The following is a 14,227-nucleotide window of genomic DNA, read 5'->3' on the forward strand; positions in this document are numbered from 1 at the left end:
CACAAAGACCAAAGCCACAGTGTACTAGTCAGTCACTGTGAAAGGGGAGAAGCGGGCTGGGACCAGGGACATTTTCTGGTAACAGGACAAAGATTCGGTTCCTTCTTTATGAGGAAGTTAGGCGGCTGTGGAGGTGGCAGTCAAGAAGGCACTGGGCTTGTTGAGAAACCCTTCCTCAACAAATAAGATGAAATAGGGGACAGTTTCCTTCCAGACACCAAAATCAGGTCTTCACAAGCAAGCACACCCATCCACACACGGGCCCACAGGTGCATACATACACATACATATGCACACGACACACACACACACGTATTCACACACACACGGACATATGCACTCATACACACCCATCCACACATATGCACACGACACACACACACGTATTCACACACGGACATATGCACTCATACACACCCATCCACAGATATGCACACGACACACACACACACACACGTATTCACACACACACGGACATGTGCACTCATACACACCCATCCACACATATGCACACGACACACACACACGCCCCAAAAACAAATCTAAAGCTATAGTTAATGGCTGCTGTGCCTCCAGAGTGCACACACATGGCACACATACACATATGCAGGCAAAACACTCAGACACATCAAGTAAAAATAAGTCTTTTTTTTAAAAAATAAAAAGACCAACGTAAATTTAGAAAAATAATCATTTTATAAACTGGAAACTGCCTGTAGTGTTTTCATGATTTTTTGGTTACTATTTTGTTTTTAAGCTTGAATACAAAATAATGAGCTTCGTTGCGGTCTAGTGATCTTAGGAGGACATTTACTGAGAGGTAGCTGGGGCGGCAGAACTATCTGATAATTGCTGGTTTCAGGCGTCATATTTGAAGCTTGTGACCATGTGTGTATGTATCCATGTGCCTGAGACTCTGAGCCTGACCTCACAACCAAGGTGGCAAGTTCTGACAGTGTTCTCCTCTCTGTCTCCAGGAGCAGAACTGAGAGACCGAAAGCCAGAAAATGAAGGGACCTGCAGATGACTTCTACTCCTCTTAACACACTGTACAGCTTTGGAGCCTGTCCTGGCACTCACTCTGTAGACCAGGCTGGCCTCAAATTCACAGAAACCCACCTGCCTCTGCCTCCCGAGTGCTGGGATTAAAGGTGCACACCACCACTGCCCGGCTCCTTTTGACACATTTATTCTAATTCACCCTGTGTTTGAGGCCAGAGGCAAAGGAAGGAGTGGCAGGTGAGGAAAGAGCTGCTTGTTAACGAAGTGTAAAATATTCAGTTCTGTCCCATTTAAACTTTTCTTGTGACCTGAACACCTGCCAGTGTTGTTGGTATTCAAGGGTACTCTGGGAACTTTTATTGCCAAAGGGCAAACCTAAATCAAGCCATTAAGAACCCCCACCTCCAGGCCTGCCATGTGACTCAGCACTAGACGCCACCAGGAGGCCAAAACTGCTGATATACTTGTTGGTGACAGCCAGGGATTTCCTTAGAAACACTGAATTAGCCTTTGAAATCAGAGAACAAGGATTGCATACTCTGCTGCAGGAACAACGAAGACAACTGACGTCTGTATGTCCTGTGTCCACGAGCAGTCCATGAGGGACTGCTGGGCTGTCGATAGGAAGCTGTTCCTAAAGATGCTGAAAAAAAAAAAAAAAATCCCTGCTCCCAGGCTGGGGATGCAGCTCCAAGGTAGAGCACTTGCCTGGTGTGCATGAGGCCCTGTCTTCTGTCCCTAATATAGAAACAAAGGATGGAAGGACAGATGAAAGGAGGAAACAGAGGGAAGGGGAGAAGGAGGGAGGAAGCGAAGAGCCTAGAAATGGCTCGGTGGGTAAAGAGTACTTGCTGCAGAAACACGAGGACCTGAGTTTGGATCCCAGGATCCTGTAAAAAGCCTAGCATGTAACCCCAGTACTGAGGGATTGAGAGGGAACTGGAGACGGAATGATCACAGCAGCGTGCTGGTGGGCTCCAGGTTCAAGAGAGAAGCCCTTCTCCAGGAAGATGGCAAAGCGTGACAGAGGATGTCCCATGTTCTCCTAGCCTCCACATGCTTAAAAACCAGTGTGCGCGCACACACACACACACACATGTACATATACCATATTTACACACACACACAAACTATTCTTCCTCTCTGCGACATTCATCAGCAGTTCGTGAGGGTTCCAGTTTCTCCACATCTTGTTTTGTTCTGTAAGGCAGAGCCTCACACAGACCAGGCTGACCTTAAACTCCCAGTTCTGCCCCGACCCGCTGAGTACCAGCGTAACCTAGGACTACCAGCATGCCACCATAACACTTGGCCAATTTCTCCAAATGTTTCCCAATTCTCTCTCTCCTTTCTTCTGCTGTGCTTTTAGTACCAGTCACCCCAGTGTATGTGAAGTGCTCTAACGTGGTGGTCTTGATGTACATTTCTCTGAGGATGATGGTCATACGTCTGTCTTCTCTGAAGAAATACCAACTAAGTCCTTTTTTGTCTTTTTTTTTTTTCCCTGATTTTTCAAGACAGGGTTTCCCAGTGTAGTCCTGACTGTCCTGGAACCTGATCTGTAGACCAGGCTGGCCTTGAACTCAGAGAGACCCGCCTGCCTCTGCCTCCCAGATGCTGGGGTTAAAGATGTGTGCCGCTACATCCCCGGCCCTTTGTGCTTTTTTTTTTAATGTATAGCTCAGGCTGGCCTCGAACTCATGATCCTCCTTCCTCTGCCTCCTTCAGCAAATCCTACCAGCGTGCACCACCACAACTGGCCTTTGTGCCTTTTTAAATTAGACTGTTTTTTAGTTACAGAGTTCCTTTCTATATTTTAGATTTGATTTAGGTATGCATATTGTTTGTTTTTTTTCTGGTGATGGGAACTGAGCTAGGGCCTTAGGCATGTTAGAAAAGTGCTTGTCACTAAGCAATATTCAGAACTCACAGGTTGACCTTGCTTGTTCACCAGTAGCTGTGAAAACAGTCTCCAGAAAAATCACAGTCAGATTCTCTTCAGAAGCAAAAATAATTCAATCTGTCCTGGCTTGAAGGTGCTTGCTTGCAGGTGTTACCGCGTGCGTTCTAGTCATGCTCCACAGATTACTTACAGATAGCAGGTCATAAAAATTAAAAATAAATAAACCGGGTGGTGGCACACCCCTTTAATCCCAGTGCTTCTGAAGCAGAGGCAGGTGGATCTCTCTGTTCAAGGTCAGCCTGGTCTACAAAGGGAGCTCTAGGACAGCCAGAGTGGTTGTATAGACAGAACCTGTCTCAAAAATAAATAAATAAATAAAACCAAAAGAAAAAAAATTAAATGAGTTTAAAAATATGGCCGGCGAGATGACTTGGCGGGTAAAGGTGCTTGCTTGCTGCTTTGATGCGAGCCTGAAGATTGGACTTGGCCCCAGAACTCACAGAGTTGGGAGGAGGGAAGGGGTTCTGCAGAGTTATCTGATGGACACGTGCACACTGTGGCACATGAGCCCCTCACCCCAACAGTAACAAACATTTGGAGGGGGTTCGAGACAGGGTTTCTCTGTGAAACAGTCCTGGCTATACTGGAACTCACTCTGTAGACCAGGCTAGCCTCAAATTCACAGAGATCCACCTGCCTCTGCCTCCCGAGTGCTGGGATTAAAGGAGTGTGCCACCACTGCCCCGCAAAACAATATTTTTATGCGTAAAAATCAAGCAACAAAATCCAAGAGATCTTTCTTTTGCATGCACCTGCATCTGTAGTTCCTGAGGCTGCTGCTGGCCTCCTTACATCAAGCCTGGGAAGCCATAAACCAAGTGGGAAATGGAACGGATTTGCTCCACAAGTGTTTTTTGTTGTATTTTATTTTTCAGACAGATTCTCACTATAAATGTAGCCTTGGCTGGCCTGGAACTTGCTATGTAGAAGAGGCTGAGGCTGATGTGAAACTCATAAAGACCCACGTGCCTCTCTCTCAGGTCACCACATCCAGTCAATTGCTTTGGGCTTGTAGTGGGAAATGGAAACTCCAGTTTGACCTTGAGACTTCTAAGGTCAAAGGATCTTTAAAGAAAGTAGGGGGTAAAATTGGGACAGTGGAAGCTGAAAGATAAATACCAAGGAAAAGAATATGAAAGCGGGTGGTGGAGACGGCAGGCCTCACAACCTGCATTCCACTGCCAGGCCCCACCACTGCCAGGCCCCATGTGGTGGAAGAAAAGAACGTGCCCCAAAGTTGTCCTCTGACCTCCACAAGCACAAGGTGGCACACCTGCAAGCACACGGGCACATACCCACACACAGAATGCAATAAATAATGAATAAATGTAATAAGAATATAAAGTATAATCTAAAATAAATTCCTGCTGGGCAGCGGTGGTGCATGCCTTTAACCCCAGCACTCAGAAGGCAGAGGCAGGCAGATCTCTGAGAGTTCGAGGCCAGCCTGGTCTACAAGAGCTAGTTCCAGAACAGTTAGCGCTGTTACACAGAGAAACTCTGTCTAGAAAAACCAAAATAAATAAATTAATTAATTAAATTAAAAAAAAACCCTCGGGGGCTGGAGAGATGGCTCAGTGGTTAAGAGTACTGCCTGCTCTTCCAAAGGTCCTGAGTTCAATTCCCGGCAACCACATGGTGGCTCACAACCATCTGTAGTGAGGTCTGGTGACCTCTTCTGGCCTGCAGACATACACACAGACAGAATATTGTATACATAATAAATAAATAAATAAATAAATATTTAAAAAAAACCCTCTGGGATTACTAACCAACTCATATGCTTTTCTCTTTGTTGATTTCAGCAACACTGTTTCCTGGGAATATTGCACAGGGCTGAGGTCTTCTAAGCAACTCCAAATATTTGCTTCCATGCTTTGACCTTTGCTTTGATTGCAGACCAGTTTAACTAGGCCCAAGACAAGATACAAGCTTTGGATGTTTTTGATATTGTATAAGTGTACAAAGGCCAAAGTCCATACTGAGAAAACCTGACTGTTTCAAAACTAACAGCAGAGAGATTGGGTTATCTATCTATTTATATCTATGTTTATATATATCTGGAGGGCTTCCTTTGTTTTAGTTTTGAGGTATTTTTTCTTATGTAAAGTGGGGGAGACTTGGGTATGGTAGCATGCACCTGTAGTTCCAGCCACATGGGAGGTTGAAGGCAAGATGATAACTTGAGCCCAGAAGTACCAGGCCAGTCAGAATAATACAGCTAGGCTTGGTCTCAGACAACAAAAAGAAAGAGCGAGAGAGGCAGAGAAAGAAAGAAAGAAAGAAAGAAAGAAAGAAAGAAAGAAAGAAAGAAAGAAAGAGAGAAAGAAGCTGGGCGGTGGTGGCGCACGCCTTTAATCCCAGCACTTGGGAGGCAGAGGCAGGCGGATCTCTGTGAGTTCAAGACCAGCCTGGTCTACAAGAGCTAGTTCCCCGACAGGCTCCAAAACCACAGAGAAACCCTGTCTCGAAAAAAGCAAAAAAAAAAAAAAAAAAAAAAAAAAAAAAGAGGAAGAAAGAAAGAATCACATCTGTATTCTTTTTTTTTTTTTTTTTTTTTTTGGTTTTCCGAGACACGGTTTCTCTGTGGCTTTGGAGCCTGTCCTGGAACTAGCTCTGTAGACCAGGCTGGTCTCGAACTCACAGAGATCCGCCTGCCTCTGCCTCCCAAGTGCTGGGATTAAAGGTGTGCGCCACCATCGCCCGGCTGTGTATTCTTTTCTTAAGCCTTTGCTTGAAGAGGCTAGGAGGTGGGAGAAGGTTGCTAAGGGCTGTTTTCTGTCTCCTCTTAAAGCCCACTCCGCCCTCTGTTATTTCGCCAGCCTGTGTGTGAATTAGCGGGCACAGCCAGCCAGTTCAAAGGGCTCCAGTGGGTGTTCCTTCCTTTTCTTTACACGTCTAAAAAACTTCAGACAGCAATAACCAGTTCCCAGGGATAAGGAACGGATATGACATCACAACTCTTAGTGACTTTGAGGCAGGAATAGAAAATTTAGAAATGCTTAAATTCTTTATTATTTTTAATCCTGGAAGGAGGAGGGGCATCTGTGACACTGACCTGTGGCCCTGGATATCTAAGGACACGGACACTCCGGCACATAGTTGTCTTCTCTACAAAATCCTTGTGTTCTTGACTGGGAGTATGTAGAAGCGGACTTTCCTGTTTGTCTTCTAGCCCATTCTGGGACGTCCCTCTCCAGTTGTGGCTATGTAAGGAGGAGGAGCCTGCAGAGGTTCCAAAAGCACATTTCTCTCTTAACTTAAAAACAAAAACAAAACCAAACAAACAAAAAGACTTGACAGCTGAGTACAGCGACGTGTACACCTGAAGGTTAGAAGATGGCTTGAGTCCCGGAGCGTGAGGCCACTCTGGGCAACACAGTGGGAAGTCTCTCCCCTACCCTTTACCCCAAAGTTGGGTTTCTCTGTATAGCCCTGTCTGTTCTGGAACTCATTCTGTAGACCAGGCAGGCCTTGAATTCACAGAGATCCAGCTACCTCTGCTTTCAAATGCTAGGATTAAAGGCGTGGGCTACCACTGCCTGGTAGGACCTCTTCTTAAAACAAACAAAACTGGGGTGGAGTTGATTCTTCCGTCCTTCCTGAGCCTCCGTCTAGACTTTGGAATTGTCCTCCAATGAAGAAGTTTTAAATTATGAAGGCCACAGGAGCTCCACCCAACCAAATAAAATGTACAGGCATTAAAACAGTCTCCTGCTTTCCCGTCAGGAACCTGTGTTTAGTTTATCGTCTGCAGCGTTCAACTCAGGACCAATCTTTGCTACTACCTACGAACCACACCTATGTAGACTCAAGACCCCCACCTTCAGGCCTCCATCCATTTATTCCATAGCTTACCACCTACTGGGGGATGGTTTGGAGCTTAGACATCTCCTAAAGACTTGTGCAGGAGTACACCCCTGGAGGGGATGTCCGGTCTCTGTCTCACTTTCTCTTTCTTTTGTAGTACTGAGGATGGAACACAGGGTCCTGTAAGCTTTAGGTTTGTTTCTTTTCTTTTCTTTTTTTTCTTTTTTTTTTCTTTTTTTTGGTTTTTCGAGACAGGGTTTCTTTGTGGTTTTGGAGTCTGTCCTGGAACTAGCTCTTGTAGACCAGGCTGGTCTTGAACTCACAGAGATCCGCCTGCCTCTGCCTCCCAAGTGCTGGGATTAAAGGCGTGCGCCACCCACCGCCTGGCTTTTAGGTTTGTTTCTTGAGACTGGATCTTTAAAGTTTTCCAGGCTAGTCTCAAACTTGAAATCTATTTACCTCGGCCTCCCATGTAGCTGGGATTACAGGTGTGTGCCACTATGCCCAGCTCCCATCTCTCCCTCTCCTCACCATTTTCTCCCTCTTTCTCTTCTTCCTCCTCCTCCCCCTTCTACTCCCATCTTCCTCCTCTTTTTCCTGCATCTCATCCTTGTTCTTCCCCCACTATTCCCAACTGGTGAGAATAAGATCACTACTTCAATTTTTATTCCCCCCGAGACAGGATTTCTCTGTAGCTTTGGAGCCTTTCCTGGCACTCTCTGTAGACCAGGCTGGCCTCAAACTCACGGAGATCCACCTGTCTCTGCCTCTGCAGTGCTGGGATTAAAGTGCCGCCGCTGCCCGGCTCACTACTTCAATTTGTGAGCCACATTTGAAGCAAGCTCTCAAATACTGGCCAGGACGATGGACACTGATCAGGTCCAAACCTGGTATTCTCAGATGGCATTGAATTACATTAGACAGGGCTGATAAAGCCAAGACCCACCACACACTAACTGCCTTTGTCCAATCAGGAACAAGCAGACATCCTGACATACTTCCTGCCTACGTGTGATCAAGCACATCCCATGCAGTTGGGGCAACCATGGTTGTTTACAGAAGCAAGCACACGTGACTTGTTAGTGTATGTGAACGATGGCCCCCCTCCACATTCCAGGAAGTTGTCTGTCTTTGGGCAAGTGGAGCTTATGGGTAAGAGGCATTTTTGTTTCCTAGATCGTTAAGCACAGTAATTTAAACTTAAAACTTTCCCATGGTTGTTCTGTCTCATCTCAGGCCCTCAAACAACAGAGCCAAGCATCCACGGATTGCAAGTTCTGGAACCTGCAACAAAAGTATATTTTTACTTCTTTTAAAATAATTATCTTATGCCAGGTAGTAGTGGCACAGGCCTTTGATTGCAGCACTCAGGAGGCAGAAGCAAGCAGATCTCTAAGTTCTAGATTAGCCTGATCTACAGAGTGAGTTCCAGGACAGCCAGGGCTACACAGAGAAACCCTGTCCCGAAAAACCAAAATAAAATAAAAAGATTATCTCAAAGGCTGGAAAGATTGCTCAGCGGTTAAGAGCTCTGAACGCTCTTTAAGAAGACACAGGTTTGGTTCCCAGCACCCACACTGATAGCTCACAGGCATCTGTAACTCCAGTCCCAGGGCATCTGATGCCCTCTCTGACCTCTTCAGGCTCTAGGTATACACATGGTACATAGCTACACATGCAGACATAACTTTCATACACATCAAATGAAGAAATAAACTTTAAAAAATTGATAAAAAGATTATCCCAGGTATTTTGTCATGGTGACAGGACACTGGAACGTCTGCATAGGGACACCATGCTGCCATTTGGAAAGAAAAGTGAACAAACCCTGGTGGAAATCTCAGTAGTGCTCACAGTCTGCTTGGTACCTCATTTTCTTGTTTTTTTGTTTGTTTGTTTGTTTTGTTTTGTTTTTTGAGACAAGGTTTCTCTGTGTAACAGTTCTGGCTTTCCTGGAACTCGCTCTGTGGACCAGGCTGGCCTCAAACTCACTGAGATCTGCTTGCCTCTGCCTCCCAAGTGCTGGGATTAAAGGCGTGTGCCACCACCTCTGGGCTTGGTGCCTCCATTTCCAAACAAACCAAACAAACTAGTCTGGCCTGGTCCCATACACTTGACACTTTTTTCTGCTAATTCTCAGCATATCCGTATTATCCTATTTTACAAATGAGAACCAATGAAGGCTAGAACAATTACATTACATGCTCAAGGTCATAGGGTCAGTGACATGATAGAATCCCGTAAGGGCTATTTATCGTTCAAAACATATTATCTATTGTGGGGGTGGAGAAAGGGCTCAGAGGTTAACCTGTTGCTCTCTCTTGCAGAGGACTGGAACTTGTTTTCCAGCATCCATGTGTCTGTTCACGTCTGCCTCTATCTGCAGGGAATCCAACATTCTTTTCTGGCCTCCATGAGTACCAGATACACACATGACACACATACATATAAGCACTAACACATACATGTAAGATCCAAATACACATAAAATCAAGTGTTGGGATTAAAGGTGTGTGCCGTCAAAGCCAGGCCACCAGAAATTTTCAGTTCTGTGTAATAACAATTTTAAGATATATTAGTTAACAAATCCCAATATTTCACACATAGAATATTTCACTGAATTTGAATAATACTTTTAAAATACACATTTTTTTTTTAAATTTTGGTGTTTACAAGATAGACTCTTGTGATATAGCTCTGAACTCATCACAGAGCCCAAGTTGGCTAAACTTACAGTGATCCTCCTGCTTCTGCCTCCTGAGTACTGGGATCATACTGAGATTAAGTCTCATTACACCTGGCCTCTTTTTTTTTTTTTGGAAACAGGATCTCACATGACCTTGAATTCATGGTAAGCTATAACCTCCCTAGTGATGGAACCACAAGCATGACTTCCCAAGGGCTCTGAAATGTTTTTCTAAACTGCAAACCAGCCAAGTGTGATGGCAGGCAGATGGAGAGTTCAAGGGCAGCCTGAGCTACACGGCAAGCTCTAAGTCAGTTGACTCGGCTGGCGATGCGGTTAAGTGGTAGAGTACTCGAACACCATGAAAGAGACTGCGTCATCATTGGGGGAATAATGACAAAGACTTTAGCCAATCCTCCTGGGACGTAGCATGGACAGGAAAGAAACCAGTGGTTTTTTGTTTGTTGTTTGTTTGTTTTGTTTTTTAAGGCACTAAGATTGGGGATGGATTCCTGCTATTATTATTGGTTTGACCATTGTAGCCACTGTTATAGTTGCTTTTCTGTTGCCAAGACAAAACATCATGACAAAGGCTTTTTTTTTTGTTGTTGTTGTTGGTTTTTTGAGACAGGGTTTCTCTGTGGTTTTGGATCCTGTCCTGGAACTAGCTCTTGTAGACCACGCTGGTCTCGAACTCACAGAGATCCGCCTGCCTCTGCCTCCCAAGTGCTGGGATTAAGGGCGTGCGCCACCACCGCCCGGCTTCCAAGGCTACTTATAAAAGAAAGCATTTAATCTGGGGGTTTGCAGTTCCAGAGGGTTAGAGTCCATGACCACCATGTTGAGGAGCATGGCAACAGGTAGGCAGCCAATCTGGGCTACATAGCAAGATCCTGTCTATTCAGCACAAGCAAGGGGCCTGAGTTCAGACCTCCAGCACACAGATTAAAACTGAATTATTTCCCAGCATTTGTAATCCCAGGTAATCCTATGATATGGTTAAAGCAAAAATGGTGCTGTGCAGCGGCAGAAACGCTGCAGGTCCCAAAGCAGCTGCAGCGGGTCCCGAGACAAGGTGGGCCATGAAGACAGCCAGTCCCAAGCAGGGAGCCCCCAAGTGGTCTGCCGGCCATGAGGGCCAGTAGGTCCTAGGCAGGGAGCCACATGATGGGTGAGAGACCGAGACAAACAGCAGGCACACCACGAGACCATGCAGCAGATCCCCAAGGCAGCTGGTGCCGGGCAGGGAGCCACACGGAGGCAGGTGAGAGACAGAGACATATAGGCAGGCCATGCAGAGTGAGGTTGGATGTTTATTTAGTGGGTTATAGAGGGAAACGGGGAAGGGAGCAGAGCAGAGAGGCAGAGAGAGAGAGGTGGGGAGCGGGTGGAGGAGAGGAGCCTAGTAGCAGCTGCCCCTTTGGGAGAGAGACAGAAGGGAAGGACTTGGGATATAGGCAGAAAGGAAGATCTGCCTGCCTTGGTGGTTGGGGGGGGGTAGGAGTGGGCGGGGCTTGTCTCTTAAAGGGACAGGACAGACCATTACACCTAGCACTGGTGGCAGGGGAGAACAGAGAAGGGAGAATCTCTGGAATAATGGCACGTTCCAGATTCAGTGGGAGACTCTGCCTGAAGGGAATAAAGCAGATCGTGGGAGAGCAGGACCTCTAATGTCATGGGAGCCTCTGTGCACACACAGACCCATATGCCCTTACAGATGAGCATGTGTGCACACACATATTCCACATGCACATACCCCCTCACATGAAGCTTTTAAAGAATAAATAAACTGGGAGGTGATGGCACATGCCTGTAATCTCAGCACTTGGAAGGTAGGAGGATTTCTCAGTTTGAGACCAGCCTGGTTTATAGAGTGAGTTCCAGGAGAGCCAGGGTTACACAGGAAAACCCTATCTCAAAAAACCAAAATAAATAAATAAACATATTACTTTAAAAAAAATTAGTATTGGGGCTGGAGAGATGGCTCAGCGGTTAAGAGCATTGCCTGTTCTTTCCAAAGGTCCTGAGTTCAAATCCCAGCAACCACATGGTGGCTCACAACCATCTGTAATGAGGTCTGGTGCCCTCTTCTGGCCTGCAGACAGAGTATTGTATACATAATAAATAAATAAATATAAAAAAAAAAATTAGTATTTACCAGCTTGGTGGTAAATCACAACTTTCTGAGGCTTATTTTCCCTAATTTTAAATGGGGATGATGTTAATTTCCACCTGGCAAAGGTTGTGTAAAACTGTATGCAAGATTAGACTCCTTGGGGCTGGGATGTAACTCAGTTGGCAGAGTGCTTGCCTAGTGTATTTGATTACTTTTCCCGTATTGGTGACAAATATCGTGACATAAACCAGGAAAGGAAAGGGTTTATTGACTTTCACATTCCTGGGGCACAGCAGATCACGGCAGGGAAGGCATGGCAGCGGGGTGTAAGGCAACTGATCACACTGCATCCACAGTCCAGGAAACTGCTTTTACACATTCTCCTTTTTCCTTACTCAAGCTTCTGGATCATAGACTATCACCACCCTCAGTTGGCCTTGGGCAGGGTGAGGGGTGGGGTGGGGATGGGGGATGGGAGGGGGCAGGAGGGGGGTGTCTTCCCACCTCAGGTAACCTAATCTAGGTAATTCCTCATAGGTGCGCCCAGAGGCTAACCAAATCCAGATAATCCTTCCAAGACTTTCCCATTAGGTTATTTCCTGGATCCAAGACCCTGTCAAGTTGATAATCAGTACTAGTCACAAGAAGCTCAAAGAGCAGGGGATCCCAGCCTGATGGGCAGGGTGATACACACCTGTAATCTTAGCACTTGGGAGGTGGGGTCAAGAGAATCAGAAATTCAAGGTCATCTTCAGTGGCACAGAGTTTAAGATCAGCCTAGGAGATGTATGTGTGTGTCTGTGTGTGTGTGTCTGTGTGTGTGTATGTATATACATATATTGTGTGTGGATATATGGATATATATATATATACATATTTTAAGTCCTGGCACAAAAGAAATACCATTTAATGGTCATTTAGTAAGTACAATACTTGATATATCAAGATTATTTTGGCTCACTGCAATAAAAAGCTCACTTAAGGTGGCTAAACCCACATAACTGGAAGTACAGAGCAGGGGCTGCACTTTTTTTTTTTAAGTTCTTTCAGCTTTGTCTCCTCTCCCTGTGGATTTGATCCTTACATGGGTGCCCTATAGCTGGAGACCAGCAGCCCTGGAGCAGGATGTTCATCTGCATGCTGATTGGCTTAGGAGTGCAGTCCTGGTCTAATCACCAACGGGGCACTAAGACTCAGTGGCCAATAGAAACTACTCCTAGATCTGAAGTTGGGATCAGCTACGTAACCATCCAGCTGTCTGGGGGAAATGAATGTAAGCATAAAATTAGCATTTGGTACCTAGGAAGAGGTAAAGAGATTCAATTACAGTCGACAGCCATGTATCAAGCATTGGGGGCAGGTGTGGGCACCAGGATCTCTCAGTTGTAGGAGGCAGTTACCTAAAGTGCAGTGCAATCTCACAGGAATCTGTGGGACAAAGAGATACGGGGTTCTGAACCCCAGTGTCACCCATTTCTAATTGTGAAATTTGGGACAAGATTTCAACATATAGCTGTGTGTGGTGGCACACTCACTTGGAAGGCAGAGGCAGGTGGATCTCTGTGAGTTTTAGGCCAGCCTGGTTTACAAATCAAGTTCCAGGACAGGGACAGCCAGGACTGTTAGGCAGAGAAATGTAGGGGGCACACAGATAAGCACTAAGAAGCCAGGAAGGTAAGCACACAGCTCACCTCTTCACTAGAATGAGGTGCGTAGCTGCTCTTGCTGGAAGGCTTGGAATGATGTACTTTTACAGCCTGGTGATCCTTTGCTGTCTGATGGGACAGGCTCTGCCCATATCTCCCAGAATTTATTTTTTACTTATCCAAGAGCCCTTTCCACAAATCTTGAGCATTGCTTTTATAAAACCCACTCTTATGGGTGAGGTTACTTGTGCTGTGTAACAGCCTATGTGACTTCTGTCATCTTAGGACCAGTCTGATCCCAACACCCACAGACATTATGTTTACCCGAGTCAAGCTTCCTAGACCCGAAATTGTGGGCACTATCTCTGAGTCAGCAGTACCTATTCTTGTGAAAGAAGCCAGATGCACTTCATAAGGAATCTCAATGAAAACATGTCAAACTGTACACTCTGAACTGAGTTCATTGTTATCCATACACCTTTTTCAAAAACTGTGCTGTGCTTAAATATGGCTAAAGTAAAATGATTTGCGCTAGATTCTAGAAGTCCCGGTCCAGCACTAGTTACAATAAAATCGGGTTGAGCCAAGTTTCATTTTTGTCTTTTCATGGGTCCCCCCCCCCCCCCCGCCTGCTGTAAAGCCTACAGGAGACTCACCACAGAGAAACCCTGTCTTGAAGTAGAAAAAAAAAATTTCAACATATATAACTCAGCTTCTTTTACCACAAAAACTGGCATTTAACTTGGAAAGTTTCAAATAATACTTATAGAAACATCGTATGACACACAGAAAATAGTAATTTATTTTTCTAATAATAATAATCTATATAATATTTTTATTAATAATCTATTTTTTCTCCCAGGGTCCAAAGGCTGTAGGAGCACAGCGAGGAAGTGACCGATTTACCTGTGGCACCAGACCAGGTTCCTGTATCACAAGGGTCCTAAGCAGCTTCCAGATAACAGTTGTGGGCATTTGGAATAATACCTATTATTTTTCTTAAA

The sequence above is a fragment of the Microtus oregoni genome, unplaced genomic scaffold (genome assembly GCF_018167655.1).
Source record: "Microtus oregoni isolate MIOR12 unplaced genomic scaffold, Mior012 000014F_ref0000157, whole genome shotgun sequence".
Taxonomy (NCBI): Eukaryota; Metazoa; Chordata; class Mammalia; order Rodentia; family Cricetidae; genus Microtus; species Microtus oregoni.